A 17298-nucleotide genomic window follows, 5' to 3' on the forward strand; every position below is an offset into this window, starting at 1 on the left:
TTTTGAGAGACAAGGTAAAAATGTTTTCCATATTAATATGATAGTTTAATTCATAATAATGGGCTTTTAAAAAAATCCAAATTAAGGTTGCAGTCCTACATACAGGATTGTGTAGCTGGAAGTAAGTCTCATTGAAGTCAGAGGGTCTTACTCCTTAGTAGATGTGCATAAGGATGCAATGTTGAGTCACAATGGTATAATGACAATGAGTTTAAGAATGGGCAAAATATGAACTTGGTTGCTATGCATTTCTATGTTTGATGCTCAAAGCTAAAGGCTGATTTCATAATCCTGCTTGTCGGAACAATATGCATATCCATGGTCTGCTCCAGGAAATCTCATGCAGGTCACAGCAAAAAAGACTTTGAGGGACAGATCTTGGGCTCCCACTGGAGGAAAGGTTACTACATATACTGTATCTATCCTTCTACAAATACATTGGACATAATCCACCAGGAAGTTCTTCTGTGTAAACCGAATTAAAATTAAGAGAATACAAAAGCATTTTATGTGGTTCATTCGTTTAAGTGGCGCTTACGCAGGAAAGGTTCCAGGGGAATTACACCCATGGACTTCTGCATGTACACACCTTTGAGTTGCAGCTGTACTGTTTTTTGTGCTGTACCAAAATCTTTCCTCCAATTTCTCAGAAGTTTTCGTTCTCTGCAAAAGTGGCTTCCATTTTTCTGCTTCATTCTTGAAGCACTTTAGAATTTCAGTGAGTGTGGGATTTTAAACTTATTTTGCAGTTGTGAGGTGGCCAATATGTATATCAGGTCCCTTCTGAAATTTCAGCATCCCAGTCTGTTGAGCCTCAGCTCCTCGATGAGGGTGAGGGAGGGGGAAGGCACGAGTTTCAAGTTCCCCAGCTGTCAGAAGGAGTGGTAGATCCAGGAGTTGTGTCTCCGCAGGACTTGGGACATGGGAAAGAGTCTGAGCCAGGGTCAGTTCCCACGGATGGTGCGCTCTCCAAAGAGGGGCGTGACCCACCCCCAGACCAAGACACAGAGCCATTGGAAGCTACTCAGGAGGGCGCGCTCCCTTCCCCTCTGCCCAGCAGCTCACAGGATGCGCCAGGAGAGCCTCCTCCCCCTGAGCTCGAGCCTGTTGCCGAGGCCCTTTCGGATGAGTCACTGGACGCATCCCCCATTACCCTGCGCTCGGCATCACGAGAAACGGACTGGTCAGAGGCAGAAGGAGTCAGAGATTAAGATCACGAACTTTCCCTACTTAAGCCTACAGCTCCAGGGGAGGAGCTGCTGAGTCAACTTTCTTTCTATGTTGCAGAGCATGTCTAGAGTGCAGCTAGGGAATTCCAGTGAGTTAGTTTAGTGTTCTCTATGAAATGCACTGCTTTTGATGTATCCATTACTTTAATAAAACAAGAATTAATTACACCTGCGTCTCAGCCTTGTGGTTCCCATTCTGAACGGGGCACAGTCTTTGCAAAAGAGGATCTCAGTGTTATTTGTATAATTCCCATCTCCATTTATGTATGCCTGCACTGATTTTAGTGCTTGTAACAGTGGGAGAAACTTATTTATTTATTTGTTTATTTATTTACTTACTTAGGCTGCAATACAATACATTTCTACTCAGATGTAAGCTCCATTGGATTCAGTGGGACTTACTTCCAGGTAAGTGTGTATTGGATTGCAGCCTTACTTATGGATTACCATTCAAACTGCAGATTTATTCAGGGTCTTATGTGCGCCTGCTCAGATTGTAGTGCTTGCAACAATAGGAAAACCTTTTTCTTCCACTCATTTTATTTTAACTGATTACCATCCAAATGGCAGATTTATTCATATTCTTAATGTTAACAAAAGATGAACATTGTATTGTTAATTGTCTAACAATAATTATACAGTCATGAGAGTAGCTGTATACAATAGTCAGCATAGATTTTTTGCATACCTCAATGTTAAATCGAAAATACACCTCCATGCCATTCTGATGTTTCCCATAAGCTCTGAACATATGTTGAGTGGTGGCAACACCTGCAATCAGCTCAAAGAACAGAAACAAGACATGTGCTGTGCTGATCTTGTTTTAGCAGGGAGGAAGCAACAATATTAAAACAGTTGATATAGTTCAGATAGTGACTTTAAATATTTGATCTACTTCGCAATTTCAGTGAAGTTTCCTGTAGTAAATCATGTTCTTTTGCTTCTGTTTCTGTGAATATGTGAAGTACAGCAACACTTCACAACACTAAAAAAAAGTTCCAAAAAAAAAGTTGTGGAATAATGGCACTGACTATTCTGCAGAATAGTCTCCAGTGGACCTCAGGAGTGTCTCAGTTTGCACAGGATAAAACAGCGGGAGGACAAATATATTCTAGCAAATCTCTAGGTATGCTCTATGTTTTTGATTGACTATACCCACCTTTCCTTAGGTGGAGTGGTTTAAGCATAGCAGGCTGAACACATGCATCTTGGGCAGGTCAAGTTTGTTTTTTCCAACAGCTAGAGTCATTGCTTAAGTAGCAACATATTGCAATCAGTCTGATTAAACATCAAACTGCAATTTCAGATTCAACTGTTAATGCGCCCAAAATAGAAACAGAACATAACCTCCAGTTTAAAACAGAAAAGGCTGTCTTCACTATCATATGACACTGAGCAATAAAAAGGCTTTGACAGTAATAAAAATAAATTTGACACAGATTTCTAGGATGAATAATGAGGAAAATATAATTTTTTTAGGTTAGATTCGCTGTAGAAACCGTAGTAACACCAAAAAGAAGCAAAGTAAGAAGAACAGCAACAAACATATAAAAATGTAATTCTCTATCTTTGGAGATGGCAGATGTTGCCACCACTCACCATATGCTCAGAGGTACATGTTAACAAATTCTTCCAAACTACACAGGAAGTGGATTAGACTGTGAAAGACCAAGTGGGTTAGACTGTGAAAATATGTGTTTGCATTTTTACAGATTTGAAGGGCAGTACAATATCTCAGAGAGGAGGTCTCCTGCTCCCCTGGTACATTCACTATAGCTGCCCAATTTTCCTGCTTTTTAAAGTTTGATAGAAATATCTGTTGGCTATAGGTACATTCTCAAACCGCAAGGTTTTTTGCCTATTAGTGAATAATCACTAGCATTGTGATCCTTTTTCCTAACAAAAATGTATAAAACAGTTTTCTGCTGAAAGCTCACGATCTAAATAATAGTCAAAGAATAATTTGAAGGAAGATTCCACCTTTGATTTGGAATAATTTGCTGTCTGCTGATATTTAATCTAGTACTAAAAATAAGAGGACTTGCATCTAAAGATGTTTGCAAAGATATATATATTCTTAAAAGACCAACTCATTTTGACCTGTAGCATTCTTCCTCGAGGAAACTAAAACACACACACACTTATTTATATAAAAACGTATATATTTTTGTTGTCCTCAGCTTTAATCAAACCAGAATACAGAAAAAGTGGCAATGGTACTGAAAGTGGTTAACATTGATTAAATCCTATCCTAGGGTTTTTGCCCCATCAGTCTCTTGATATAATTGCAGGTCAACATTTCAAATGAAATGAAATGAACTTATTTATGTACTCTGATAGCTGATGTAGTATGGTGATTAGGGATCGTGCTACGATAAGCACACTTAAACTTAAAGCTTCAACTGCCACTTCTGTTTACAAGAAAAACTGGCTTCTGATCCACAATCTACTACCCATCCAGATTGGGGGCTGGTTCTCCCAGATTGCTGGCTCTCCCCACCACGAGGCACAAGACAGTATTGGGGGAAGGGTTAAACTTTACTGATGATAAGGATCTGCAACAAGCACTAACTACATAACATTAATACAACAAGGATAGGCAGCCTAACCGGAATACCTCCTGCTGTCTCCTTATTAAGTAATACCACCTGTTCTCAATGTACTGAACCAATGAGGCAGCTGAGCTGTCAGTATTGCTGCTCATTTACCTAATGGTGAAATTTTGCAGCTCCACTGCACCCCTGCTGGCCAGCATTCCATGGAATGAAACCTTCCAAGTCCAGGGGCAGCTCCTTTCCCACATCTCATCTACCCGGTCATCAATGAGGTGTAGGCTTGGAAATAATCCTTTCACTCTCCAGGTGCCATCAGACCACCCTGTCTTATACCCTCCATGCCAGCATTTCCTGCCAAGTGTGACTATATGAATGAATCGATCCGCCAAATCACATCATTATAATTATACAGCCACAAGAGTGGCTGTATACTATAGCCAGCATGAATTTTTTTTTGCATTCCGCAATGTTAAATTGAAAATACCCCCCATGCCATTCTGCTGCTTCCCATGAGCTCATTTCAAAACAAAACCTTACAAAACTCAGAAATACTTGCTTAACAACCTTCTTTTATGGTGAGACACAAAAAAGTTGGTGAGTATAGAGAGTTTAAAGTGTAAAACAAGAGAGAAAAATCCAGACCCAGGATTTTTTTGTCAGTGGTCTCATAATTTGTTCAAATTAATTAAAAATCAGCCATATTCAAAGACTAGCTGTAATCCTATTACTGACCTTGCGCCATACTCTGACCTTCATCTTCTGCAGTTTAAAAGTTTAAAAAAATGCCTGGCTGATTTTTAATTAAAGAAATGTAACATTGCAGTCAATGATAAGCACAGGAGTACTCAGTAAGAACCAATGGTCAATGTTCTAAAAGAGGTAGGTAGAGAGTGGATGTCATTCAATGAAACAGTTGAATGGAGGGGGGTAGCCCAGAATGATGAAAAGGCGTAAGTAAAAAGTCACAGTTTTATTCCATTTATGTAAATTAAAATTGTAAAAAAAGCCCAGCGCGTTTAGGCTAATCTTATATAGCCTTCATCAGGGGCTGAAAGAGACAGATATACATTGGAATCACTAACAGCTCCAGTGGCCAGAATGGTTTAACAGTCAGCCCCTCTTCTGGGGATTGTAGCTCTGTGAGGGGAATAGGGCATCTCCTAGCAACTCTCAGCACCCTTCACTAACTACACTTCCAAGGATTCTTTGGGAGAAGCCATGACAGTCTAAAGTGAAATAAAGGTCTGATGTGGATGTGGCCAGGGACAGCTTTGGTTTAAATTTGTGTGGGAGACTACATGTGTCTGCTGTAGAATAAAAAGGTGGGGGAAACCCTGGAAAAGAATGATACTGTTCACAATATTTTCCTTTTGGAAAGGAAAGGGGCTTCCCCTCTGCCAATCTCCTCCCCTCCCCCTCCCCTCCCCCTCCCTCTCCCCTCCACCTTCCTCCCTACCCATACCTTTCCTTCCCTTCTCTCCCCCTTGCACATCCTACTTCCTCCCTGCCCTCTCCCAGGTCAGTTTCACCTATCCTAAGCATGATTATACAGGAGTAAATCCCACTGCACTCAAAAAGCATGCAGATGTTCAAACCTGCCCTCCCCTCCTCCTCCCTCCTATCCCCTCCCTCTTCCCCCTCCCTTACCCTCCCACCACTCCCCTTCCAATCCCCTCCCCCTCCTTCTCCTTCCCTCTCCTCTCCTCTCCCCTCCCCTCTCTCCCCCTCCCCCATGGTCAGTTTTACCTATCCTAACCATGATTAAATCCCATTTAACTCAATAAGCATGCAAATGATCAGACCTGCCTTTCCCCTCCCCATCTCCCTGTCTCCTCTTCTTCCCTCTCTCTGCTTCCCCTTCCTCTCCCCTCATTCCCCTCTACTCTTCCCTCCTCCTCCATTCTTCCTCCCCTCCCCTCTTCCTTTTTCCTCCTCTCCTGTCCACTCCAGCCCTCCCTCCCTCTTCTCCTGTGCTCAGTTTCACCTATCCTAAGCATGATTGCATGTGAGTAAATGCCACTGAACTTAATAAGTGTGCAAATGATCAAAACTGCCCTCCTCCCCTCTCCCTGCCCTTTCTGATCCTCCCCTCCACATCCCCCATGGTCAGTTTCTCCTATCCTAAACAAGATCGCAGGGAAGTAAATCCCATTGAGCTCAATAAGCATGCAAATGATCAATCCATTCTCAGCAAACTCACACAGGATCCCATTTCTTACCTCCTGGATTAAAAAACAGAGAAATTCACTAATAGGCAAAACAAATCATGCTATTTAAGAATGTACCTTTAGCCAACAGATATTTCTATCAAACTTTTAAAAGCAGGGAAATTGGGCATCTATAGTGAATGCACCAGGGGAGCAGGTCAGTTTACCTCCTTTCTGAGATATTGGACTGCCCTACAAATTTGTCAAAATGCAAACACAATTTGGGTTGATCTTTCACAGTCCAATCCACTTCCTGCGCTGCTTGGAAGAATTTGTTCACATGTACCTCTGAGCATATGGTGAGTGGTGGCAACACCTGCAATCAGCCCAAATAATAGAAGCAAGACATGTGCTGTTGATCTTGTTTTAGCAGGGAGGAAGCAACAATATTAAAACAGTTGATATAGTTCAGATGGTCACTTTAAATATGTTTGATTTACTTTGCAATCTTAGTGAAGTTTCCTATAGGCAATCATTTGCTTCTATTTCTGTGAACATGTAAAGTACAGCAACACTTTGCACAATTTACACTTAAAAATGGCTGACATTGACCAATAAAAAGGCTTTGAAATTAATGAAAATTAATTTGACACAGGTTTCTAAAATGAATAAGGAAAGAAATATAATTTTCTAGGATAGATTCTCTGTAGAAACAGCAGTAATACAGGAAAGAAGCAAAGCAAGAAGAATTGCTTTTACTGAGTTAAGGTTTAATGTCATGCCCTCTTCCTTTCTTGATGGTTGTTATAAAAAACTTCTGTTAGAACACCAGTTTTGTGTGTTTTGTAAAACAGCTATAGAGGATGTCGTTTATTATGTTACCCAGGGACCTTTATATAAAGATCCTTGTGAGAAATATTTGTCTGAATTTAGTCGTAGGAAAAAGTGAGTTTGTGTGTTTTTTGTCATCGGACAAAGAAATGTATATCTCATTGCTTGTTTCTTTATTTGCCATGGCAGCTAGGAATTTAAGAGCTAAATTTGTGTCTCAGCTTTGAATGATCTATGTTTGTAATGGCATATTGGTAAACAAATAAAACAATTATGGTATGGTAAGAAGAACACGAACAAAATACAAAAAATATAATTCTCCATCCTTGGAGATGCAGTCCTGATTGCACATGTTGCCACCACTTACCAAATGCTCAGAGGCACATGTTACCAAATTCTTCCAAGCTACACAGGAAGTGGATTGGACTGTGAAAGACCAACCCATATTGTGTTTGCATTTTGACAAATTTGTAGGGCAGTACAATACCTCAGAGAGGAGGTCAGGGCTCCTGCTCCCCTGGTGCACTCACTATAGCTGCCCAATTTCCCTGCTTTTTAAAGTTTGATAGAAATATCTGTTGGCTTTTTAAAGTTTGATATAAAGATCTGTTGGCTATAAATATCTGTTCTTAAACCACAAGGATTTTTTTGCCTATTAGTGAATAATGCCTATGAATATTAGGCATTGCTATACTGTTTTAGTTGCCTGATAAAAACTTTTTTTCATTCTGTAAGTCTATCCAGACACATAATTAATCATGTATACTTTTAAAAAAAATATTTTGCTGATTTTATCTGTTTTTTATTGATCATTATTGTATATTGTTTCATATCCACCGCTTAGCAGTTGTTGCTTTTTTATTAAGCAGTTTATAATTCTTTCTAAATTCAATGAATAAATAAATTATCCCCACACCCCATTTCAACAGTATGGAATAGGTGAAAAAAGTGCACCCCAAAAGCCAATCATGAGAACCGCTCCCCCCCCAGCCCCACAAAAAAATTCTCGTCACCCCCAAGAAGGGTGACTGGCTAATCTCATATTGATACACAATGGGTGGTGATTGCCAAAGAGGGGATGCCAATGGCTGCTTTTTGCTCAGAATTAAAGTTGCCAGCTTTTAGTCACGTTTTGAATTGTTCCTGGTAAATTGCTGTCCCTTATTTTGCCTCTGGAGATGCCTCAGTAAAATGTTGTTAGTATGTGTGGCTGGAGTGTGTTGTATTTGCAGGTTCAGCTCCTTCCCCAGGGTCTCTAGAAGTTACACTTCTGATGAGTGAATGTGATTATTTCTTGTCTCTTGTACTTTTGCCTTTTTTTCTCTTTCCTCCCAATCCCTTTTCCTTTTGTGCTATGCTTTTTAGATAGCAAACCTGAGGGACTGCCTTATTATTGATATTTGTATATTGCACTGAAAGACTTTTGTGGGCTGAAGAGTGGGATAAAAATGTTTTAAATAAACAAACACAATGAAAACAGCATACGACACAATAAAGGCTTTAGCGATGCAGAGTGAAGCAGAGAGGGCTCAAACAGTGGTCTTCAGTTTGAGAAATAGGCGGCATAAATACAACTGCAAATGAACTTCAGATGTAGAACTAGAATGCATTTCAACAGTGGTGGCAGTTAATCAGATACAGAGAGATGAGCTGTTCCTACATGAATATACCCAAAGCTGAAAACCACGTTAATCTGGAGGAAATTGCCATCCTGGCCTCTAAAACAGTGTGCAGTTTTTAACAGTGCAGTTCTACTTAGTGTCTATGGAGAAGTCCCATTGTCTTCAAACAGGTTTAGTCTCAGGTATATGTGTATAGGATTGGAACATAAATTATATAAGCAGACTACAATGGTCAACGGAGTACATTATTGTTATTGTTACTGCTGCTACTACTACTACTACATCAGAGCCACAATCCATCCTACATTTTTCTTTAATCTAGTATTTCATCTTTGAGGGACATGAGGAATAGCTGGAATCCCAATAAAATAATTTGCAACCATTATGAAATGACTTTGAAAATGTTCATGGACAGAGGTTGGGAAATACACTATTAAGCTGACCTCAGGGGGGGAAATGAAAATGACAATAGGCCTAATAATCAAATGTAATTATATATATGTGCAACTGATCATGAACTTTCATCTCCAGGTAAATAACCTTTTTCAGTAGGGAAAGTGAAATTGCCTCATTGACTATTATCTCTTTACCTGCCTGTCTGTGTTTGCCTAATATATCTGTTAATCTTTAACTTAATGGGAGAAAGAAATCAGATTCATAGAATCCATTTGCAAAATGAGAAGACACCAACTTTCCTCTTATGTACAGGTATTTATTTTAACAAACTTCAGTGGGAAAAGTGCAGTACACTTAATCACCTTCAATCAATGTCAACCACATTACTAGTTAATGGGAGTTTATACTGCATAATATTATTTCCTTTGTGTGAACCATTTTCTGACATGTTACATTTAGTTAAATGACTTGTCACTGTGTATTTTACATGAGGACAAAAAAAAGTAATATAAAACTACATTAACTGAACTTGCAGAAACTGTGATAGAGAATAAATTCTTTAATATGATTACATAAATAATTAATTATGGACTATAGAAAGTGCAAATAAACCTCTGAACTAAAACCAGGCAAAGTATACTCAGCACACTGAATGCCGATCATATTTTGACCTTTTGATTTCACAAGCTGCTTTTAAACAGATTGTGATTTCTGTAGAATTGTCCTAAGTGCCTGTTCTAATGTTCCCTGCTCTCTGTGGAACAATAAATATGCAAGAATTATAGTAAGGGAATAGAATGTAAAATTTACAAGGATTTTGAAAGAAAAATCTGCATTCCTCAACAACCCCAATTTTGAGATTTTGCCCACAACAATTATGTAATTACTCTAAGGGTATTTTTATATGAGGGGGAAATGGTACAACGGTACACTATACGTTTAAATCACTGTTATATCACTTTAGCAGTCATGGAGAATCCTGGCCACTATGGTTTGTTCAGGGTGCTGGGACTTGTAGCTCTGTGAGATCAGCACCCAGAACTGTCCAAAGCAGAATGCCACTGAATACCTGTTGCTGGGAATCATGGGGTGAGGAGAGTGCTCTTGCACTCAGGTCCTGCCTTTGGGCTTCTCATAAGGTTTGGTTGGCCACTCTGAGAACAGGATGCTGGACTCATTTTTTAAGACAGTTATTTGAAAACTTGCTGTAAAGGAATGGATTGTTTTTGTACTTGTGTGGGAATGCAACTGTATTTCTATGACTATGCTTTTAATGATGTATATTTCAATGTCTTACTAACCTGTACCTCTTATTTCTTTGTAAGGAAAGCCATTATTCTGTTGTTTGTTTGCAGGCCTGGGACAGACCTTTTCAGGGAAGGGGGTAGTGTTATGAGTATGGGGTTGGAATGGATGATACCTGTGGGTCCCCTTTCCAGCCTCTGATTCGGAATCCTGTGCCTTGGAATGAGGAACTCACTCTGCTGGTCAGATGAGTCTCTTTTGTTAAGCTAATAGAGTGGCCAGGTAGGATAATGGCTCTATCAGTTGCCCAGCAACTGGTGAATGGGCCAGGAAGACCCTTTTGTCATTGAAACTCTTCAGGAGAGCACCCCCCGTCCTGGCTCCTAGGAGAGGCTTGTGTTTTGAGTTGTGTCAAGGAATTGCTGGGAACTGGAGGCAGGCAGAGAGGCTGGGTCTCTGCACCATGGCATTTGGGGTGCATCTCATCAGTGGATGAGAAAACTGGATATTGGACTGCTGATGCCTTGAACCCCTCCATCCTTCAGGTTGGAATGTGTGTAAATAAATAAACCACATTTCATAATATGTGTGTATGTATATATATATATATATATATAATGCCACTCCCAACTTCTTGAAAGATTCCACCAATGCTGCCTCTGGAAAATTCTGCAAATTACTTGGGAAGACAGACGAACTAATGTTAGCATTTTGGAAGAAGCAAAGACTACCAGTGTTGAAACAATTTGCAGTCGAGGGGCGAAATAAAACACAGAGATGTCAGCTTGGGTTGAACAAGGGCCACTTTATTAAATTACATTAAACAAAACCCAATTTAAAGTGACCTGCAGAAGGAAAACCTAGGTGCGGGAACTGTCTATAAGCAAGTATCTTGCCATACAGCTCTCGGGCGACCAGCCCCTGCCGGAGGAAGAGCAAGCCCATGTGCTTACCTTTACCCAGGCCACACCTTGTAGGTGAGTAGGGGGGGCTTCCTACGTCATCCCCACCTGGGGCCGGATAACCTGTGGGTAGATGAGATAAGTTGGCCCCAGAGGCGGCCCATATCCTGCCCTCAAGCCGGAAAGCTCTGACAGACAAGCCTCCGAAACCGCCAAACCTCCAAAGGTGCCTAAGGGGGCCACCTAGCTGTCCTTACCTATTTCCCTTCCCGCACCTTCCCGCACCAGTGCTAAAATGATCTGCCCGGTAGGGCATTAACCTCCAAAGCAAATTAGCCAAATTAGCCAAAACCACCTATTGATCACAACACCCCCTAACCCGATCCCCTCCCACTCCCATAGTGTGGAGCAGGCAAAAAACCTGCCCGCCAATGAGGGTGGGCAGGATAAAAATTTCTACTCGGCCCCGAACCAACCCCTAGGCACACCATGAAAGACGGAGGGCAGGGTGGGCGTCGTGCAAGCAAAGAGGGGGTAGGAAGGGGAGGGTGGGCTTAAATAGGCCCAACCCCGCCCCTTCACGCTGCACATCACACGTGCGTAATAGACACGACACGCAACTTTGCCCCAACAGAAGATGGAGGCAGCAGCTTTGCCTCCGACTGCAACTAGGCCCCACTCATCAGCTACGCAGTGAGTGAGGCTTCATTATCCTTGAACATCAACTTCACTGGACCAGCCATGTTGTTCAAATGCCTAATCACCGTCTTCCAAAGCAGCTGCTTTACTCCCAACTAAGGATGGAAAATGGAACACTGGTGAACAGCAAAAGAGGTTTAAAGATGTTCCTAAAGCAAATCTAAAAAAATGTAACATGAACATCGACAACTGGGAAGTCTTGGCCCATGAACGTCCCAAATGGAGGTCGGCTATTATCAAAGGTGCTGTGGACTTTGAAGAAGCACGAATACAGGGCGAATGAGACAAACAAGCTAAGCGGAAGTCATGTCAAACAAATCCTCATCCCGACCACCTTCCATCTGGAAACCTATGTCCTCACTGTGAGAGGCTGTGTGGATCCAGAAATGGCCTCCACAGTCACTTACGGACCCACTGTTAAAGACCTTATATTGGAAGACAATCTTACTCGGCCATGAGTGATCGTCAATGAATGATATATACTGCTATTCATTTTTTAAAAAAACCATCAGTCATTTACACATATGCGCACACAATAAAATCATATACAAACGTAAATAAAAATCATTAACTATTGCAGAAAGATATCTTGATCATTGGACTGATCCAGCAGGCTCTTCTTGTGTTCTTATGTTGGAGGTGTCTGAGGTAGCTCCATAAGGTCTTCAGATTTCATGGCATCAGGGTCTTCATTTGAGGACGTGTCAAGCAGCTTCTGGTCTGAGTCAGGCATTGAAAATGGCCACAGAATGCTGCTTGACTGCTTTGGAGAGGGTGACCAATAACAGAAGTAGGAGGAATAGAGGGGCTGGAATCTAAAAGGGGAGCGATCCACAGTGCAACGTTTTATTGCAAGTCCCACTTGTTATGCTCATTTTTCACAGCCAACTATTTCCCTTCATTTTTTGTGTAGCTTAGAAAAGATGAATCAGTGCTGGTCTGAATGCAAGTCTTTATCACAAGCACTTTCTTTCCTGTTGTGAAGTAGACAAACACATAAGGCTATTTCACACATTATGCAGATTGTGTATACAGCTGCCAGCTAATACTGGTCATGTCCCATGACAAGGATATGGATGATACATGTTCGTAAACATATGCTTTCATAGTCACACATTTATACTTTTTAGGTGTGTGCTTAAAACATATTTAGTGTACATCTTTAAAGAACCTATGATGTGTAAAGCCGCCCATAGGCTCATTTTTTAATCTGAATTTCATGTTCAACATGTGTGAGGGAAATACCACATGGACACAGGGGCCCGGCCTAAGGAACCTGACCATTGTGTGATCTATCATTTATGCATTTGGCATATACTGTATATATTTAGTTCCTTTTATGGCTTTGGTATCTAAGAAAACTGAAGGGAAAGAAAACATCGCACTTAAGAGGTAAAATACATGGCCATTAACAACCTGCTTTTCAGAAGTTATGAATATCTGTAGTTCTTGTTGTACTTCTGAATTCAAGAGGGGCTTTCCCCCCCCCGAGAATTAGACATACACACATAGTCCATGGACAACATAAAGAAGCCCTTTAAAATTCCACATCCAGTTTTGAAAACTGTACCAATAATTTTCAGAGATCAATGAGAGAGAGAGAAATCCTAATATTAGTTCATCTTCAGAAGTCCAGAATTTCCAAATCCTGTTGATTTTAATTGGATTAAGTTCATTGGGTACTTATTTGTTTTCACATGTAGGAAGACCCATAGGAATAGGAACAGCTTAAGTCTATTCTGTGTCAGGGTCATTGGCACTCAATCATAGGCATGTTTGTCCCATTTTTTTTTACTGAAAGAACACGTGAAAAATCTGTATGTAAATTGCATGCAGATTATACACTCTTCCAATAAATTACATATTTTTCAGTGCTTTTCATGCTATTTTCCCCTAAAGTATGGTTTTTAACATAAAATACTATTTTTGTGCAAACGTTTTGGGACTGCAGTTGCATTGCAAAATCTGAAGAAGTGCATAACTTGACTGAAAGTTGCCTTCCAATCCACAAGCAAGTTCAAGTATGTTGAATCAGGTTGGTCTGCTGTGAAAAGCAGAGTGAACAATTTCCTCCTCTATCTCATGCCTAGAAACCTGCAGCAAAGGTATTCGTTGGATGGTTCAAATCAACAATGAAAATCTCTTCCACTTTTTCCCCTTCTAGATTCTTATTGTCCTCAACCTTAATTTTTCCTTACTTCCGCTTTCTGTCACTCAAGGTCTCTGCCCCTCCCCACATTTGCAATGTCCCACTTCCTTTAGCTATTATCTCTTAGCCTGTCTATCTCTTCCCGAGGATTGGTAGGCGGGGAGGGGGAGTGGCAGTCATCTACCGGAGGTCCTTGAGTTTTGCCAGACTTCCTCTCCATGAGACCAAGTTTGTTGACTGCATGTACTGGAGGTTGGGCACTAAGGGCAGTCTAGGGATTCTGCTTGTGTACCGCCCACCCCGCTGCACAGCTGCCTCCCTGACCGAGGTGCTCGAGGTTGTCTCAGGCGTGCGGGTTCTCTCCCCCAACCTTTTGGTTTTGGGGGACTTTAACCTGCATGCCGAGGCAGCTCTCATAGGAGCTCCTCGGGATTTCATGGAAACCATGACTTCCTGGGAACTGCACCTTAGTAATTTTGGGCTCACCCATGTAGCCGGTCATGCTCTTGACCTTGTGTTTGTCTTGGGAGGGGGAGAAGGTGCTCTGAAAATGGAGGCTGTTTCTTCGAACCCCGTGTCATGGTCAGATCACTATCTGGTGAACATGGACCTCTCATTGCCGCACACCCTCCGCAGGGGAAAGGGACCTATTAGGATGGTCCATCCCAGACGCCTGATGGAGCCAAAGGGATTCCTGAATGCGCTGGGAGATCTGGAGCCATCAGAAGTCGCCCTGTCGAAACCCTGGTGACAGAGTGGAATAGGGAGATCACCAGGGCAATAGACCAGGTGGCTCCGAAACGTCCTCTCCCCCTGAATAGAACTCAGATTGTGCCCTGGTATACACCACGCTTACGGGGTCTGAGGCAGGAGGTGAGACGACTAGAGCGCCGGTGGCGGAAATCTCGCTCCGAAGACGATCAGACACTGGTTAGAGCAGCAATAGCTGCCTACCAAGTGGCAACAAAGAGGGATTTCTTTGCTGCCTCTATTGCATCCACAGAGTGTTGTCCCAGGAGGTTGTTCCAAGTGGTCCGAAGCCTGGTTGGTCCGGTTGCGCAGGAACCCTTGGAACATTCTAAAGCCTCCTGTGACACATTTGCCAAACACTTTGCTGATAAAATTGAGCACCTGAAGAACACGATTCCATACGCCGTGGATACAGGAAGTGGGCCAGAGTCGGCCAGTTGCATCCCGGTCCGGTGGGATTGGTTTCAGCCTCTTCCCTCTGAGGAAGTGGACAAGGTGCTCTCTACTGTGAGGCCGACCACCTGTCTGTTTGACCCTTGCCCTACGTAGCTCATTATGGGCTGCAAAGAGAGACTGAGTGAAGGGATCAAGGCAGTGGTAAATGCTTCCTTGGAAGAGGGTGCAATGCCATTAGCCCTTAAGGAGGCGGTAATAAAGCCCATTCTGAAAAAGTCCTCCTTGGATCCCCAAGAGTTGAACAACTTTCGCCCAGTCTCTAATCTACCATTTTTGGGCAAGGTGATTGAGCGAGTGGTGGCCACACAGTTACAGACACACTTGGATGAAGCAGATTATTTAGATCCATTCCAATCCGGTTTCAGGACTGGACATGGAACTGAAACAGCCTTGGTTGCTCTGGTGGATGATTTGAGGAGGGCGTTGGATAGGGGAGAACATGCATTCCTCGTCCTCCTGGATCTCTCAGCGGCTTTCGATACCGTTGACCACGGTATCTTCTTGGATCGCCTGGAGGGGATGGGAATAGGGGGCACTGGTTTTACGGTGGTTCCGTTCCTATCTCTCGTACAGGCACCAACGGGTGGCATTGGGAGATGAGGTTTCAGACCCTTGGCCTCTCAATTGTGGTGTGCCACAGGGTTCTATCCTCTCTCCCATGCTATTTAACATCTATGTAAAGCCGCTGGGGGCCATCATCAGGAGATTTGGGTTGCAGTGCCACCAATATGCGGATGACACTCACCTCTATCTCTCATTTAAGTCCTCACCAGAGTTGGCTGTGGATACCATTTCCAAGTGCCTGGAGTCCGTAAGTGAATGGATGGGAGGCAATAGGCTGAGACTGAACCCCGACAAGACCGAGGTACTGCTTGTGGGAGACAAGAGAAGGTTGGGAGATATTGACCTGGTGTTGAATGGGGTAAGTTTGCAGCCTCAGGGTCATTCTTGACTCCCAGCTGTCCATGGAGGCTCAGGTTTTGGCAGCGAGCCGGGCAGCTTGGTATCAATTACATCTGATACAGAGGTTGCGACCCTACCTTCCTGTCCATCTGCTCCCACGGGTGGTACATGCCCTGGTCTCCTCTCGCTTAGACTACTGTAATGCGCTCTACGTTAGGTTACCCTTGAAGACGGTCCGGAAACTACAGCTGGTTCAGAATGCGGCGGCACGTTTGATTAAGAACAGCCGCCGCCGTGATCATATCACTCCAGTGCTAGAAGATCTGCACTGGTTACCAGTTGTTTACCGGGCCCAATTCAAGATGTTGGTATTAACCTTTAAAGCCCTACACGGTTTCAGTCCAGTTTATCTAAAGGAGCGCCTCCAGCATCATCAAATATGCAGCCTGACGAGATCAGCCTTTCAAGACCTTCTCTCGGTCCCGCCAGTTAAAACAGCTAGGCTGGTGTGGACCAGAGAGAGGGCATTTTCGATTGTGGCCCCCACCCTCTGGAATTCTCTGCCCTATGACATCCGCCATGCCTCCTCCCTGGCAGGTTTCCGCCGAGAATTGAAAACCTGGCTGTTTCGGCGGGCCTATGGGACTTTTGGGTAATCTCATTTTATTCTGTAAAGATGTGGGTGGGTTTTGATTATGTAGAGTTGCTGTTCATTTGTATTTATATGTTATTTTATTCTTTTGTACGTCGCCTAGAGTGGCCGTTTCATACGGCCAGATAGGCGACTTAGAAATAAAATTTATTATTATTATTATTCCCATAGCAGACAACCTCCTAACCTTCAGGGATATGAAGCTTCTTCAACACTATGTCCTTCATTAGCCTCTTTCTTTTTCTCCTCTGCAATTTTCTTCAGCCTTCCTCTTCACCACCACCATCTACCCTTTCCTCAGATTTCTTTTTCTCACTCCATTGCATATTTTGCACCTTTTTTTTCAACCACCGTTCTTCTAGGTCTGTGTTCCCTTAGCTTCACAATTCCTAAAACCTGGTACCATTGTCTATAAAGTTATATCTGCCCCTAGGCCTGTATGGATTTGGATCTCTCCAAATGGAGTGAATGGGCAGTTAAATGGCAAATGAAATTTACTGTAAGCAAGTATAGCGATGCATATCAATGCAAAAATTCTTCCCTTCACATCAACGCTCATTACGTCTGAACTGGCAGTGACTGACCATGAACAAGACCTTCAGGTCATAGTGGATAGCTCAATGAAAACATTGACCCAGTGTGCAACAGCTGTGAAATAGGTGAATTCCATACTAGGGATCATTAGGAAAGTAACTGAAAATAAAACTGCCAATATCATACTGCCACTATAGAAATCTATGTTGCAACTGCATTTGGAAAACT

The 17298-nt window shown here is 42.4% G+C and overlaps 1 long non-coding RNA gene across 2 annotated transcripts in view; it reads left to right on the top strand.

The window, feature by feature from the left end:
- Window positions 1-9030: 9030 nt before the first annotated feature.
- Window positions 9031-17298, top strand: part of LOC133384364 (uncharacterized) — an 86399-nt gene continuing 78131 nt past the window's right edge. For both annotated transcript variants that reach the window (XR_009762532.1, XR_009762531.1), the window contains exon 1: window positions 9031-9092. This is a non-coding gene — a long non-coding RNA (uncharacterized LOC133384364). The remainder of the gene's footprint in view (window positions 9093-17298) is intronic.

Source organism: Rhineura floridana, chromosome 4 (assembly GCF_030035675.1).
Source record: "Rhineura floridana isolate rRhiFlo1 chromosome 4, rRhiFlo1.hap2, whole genome shotgun sequence".
Taxonomy (NCBI): domain Eukaryota; kingdom Metazoa; phylum Chordata; class Lepidosauria; order Squamata; family Rhineuridae; genus Rhineura; species Rhineura floridana.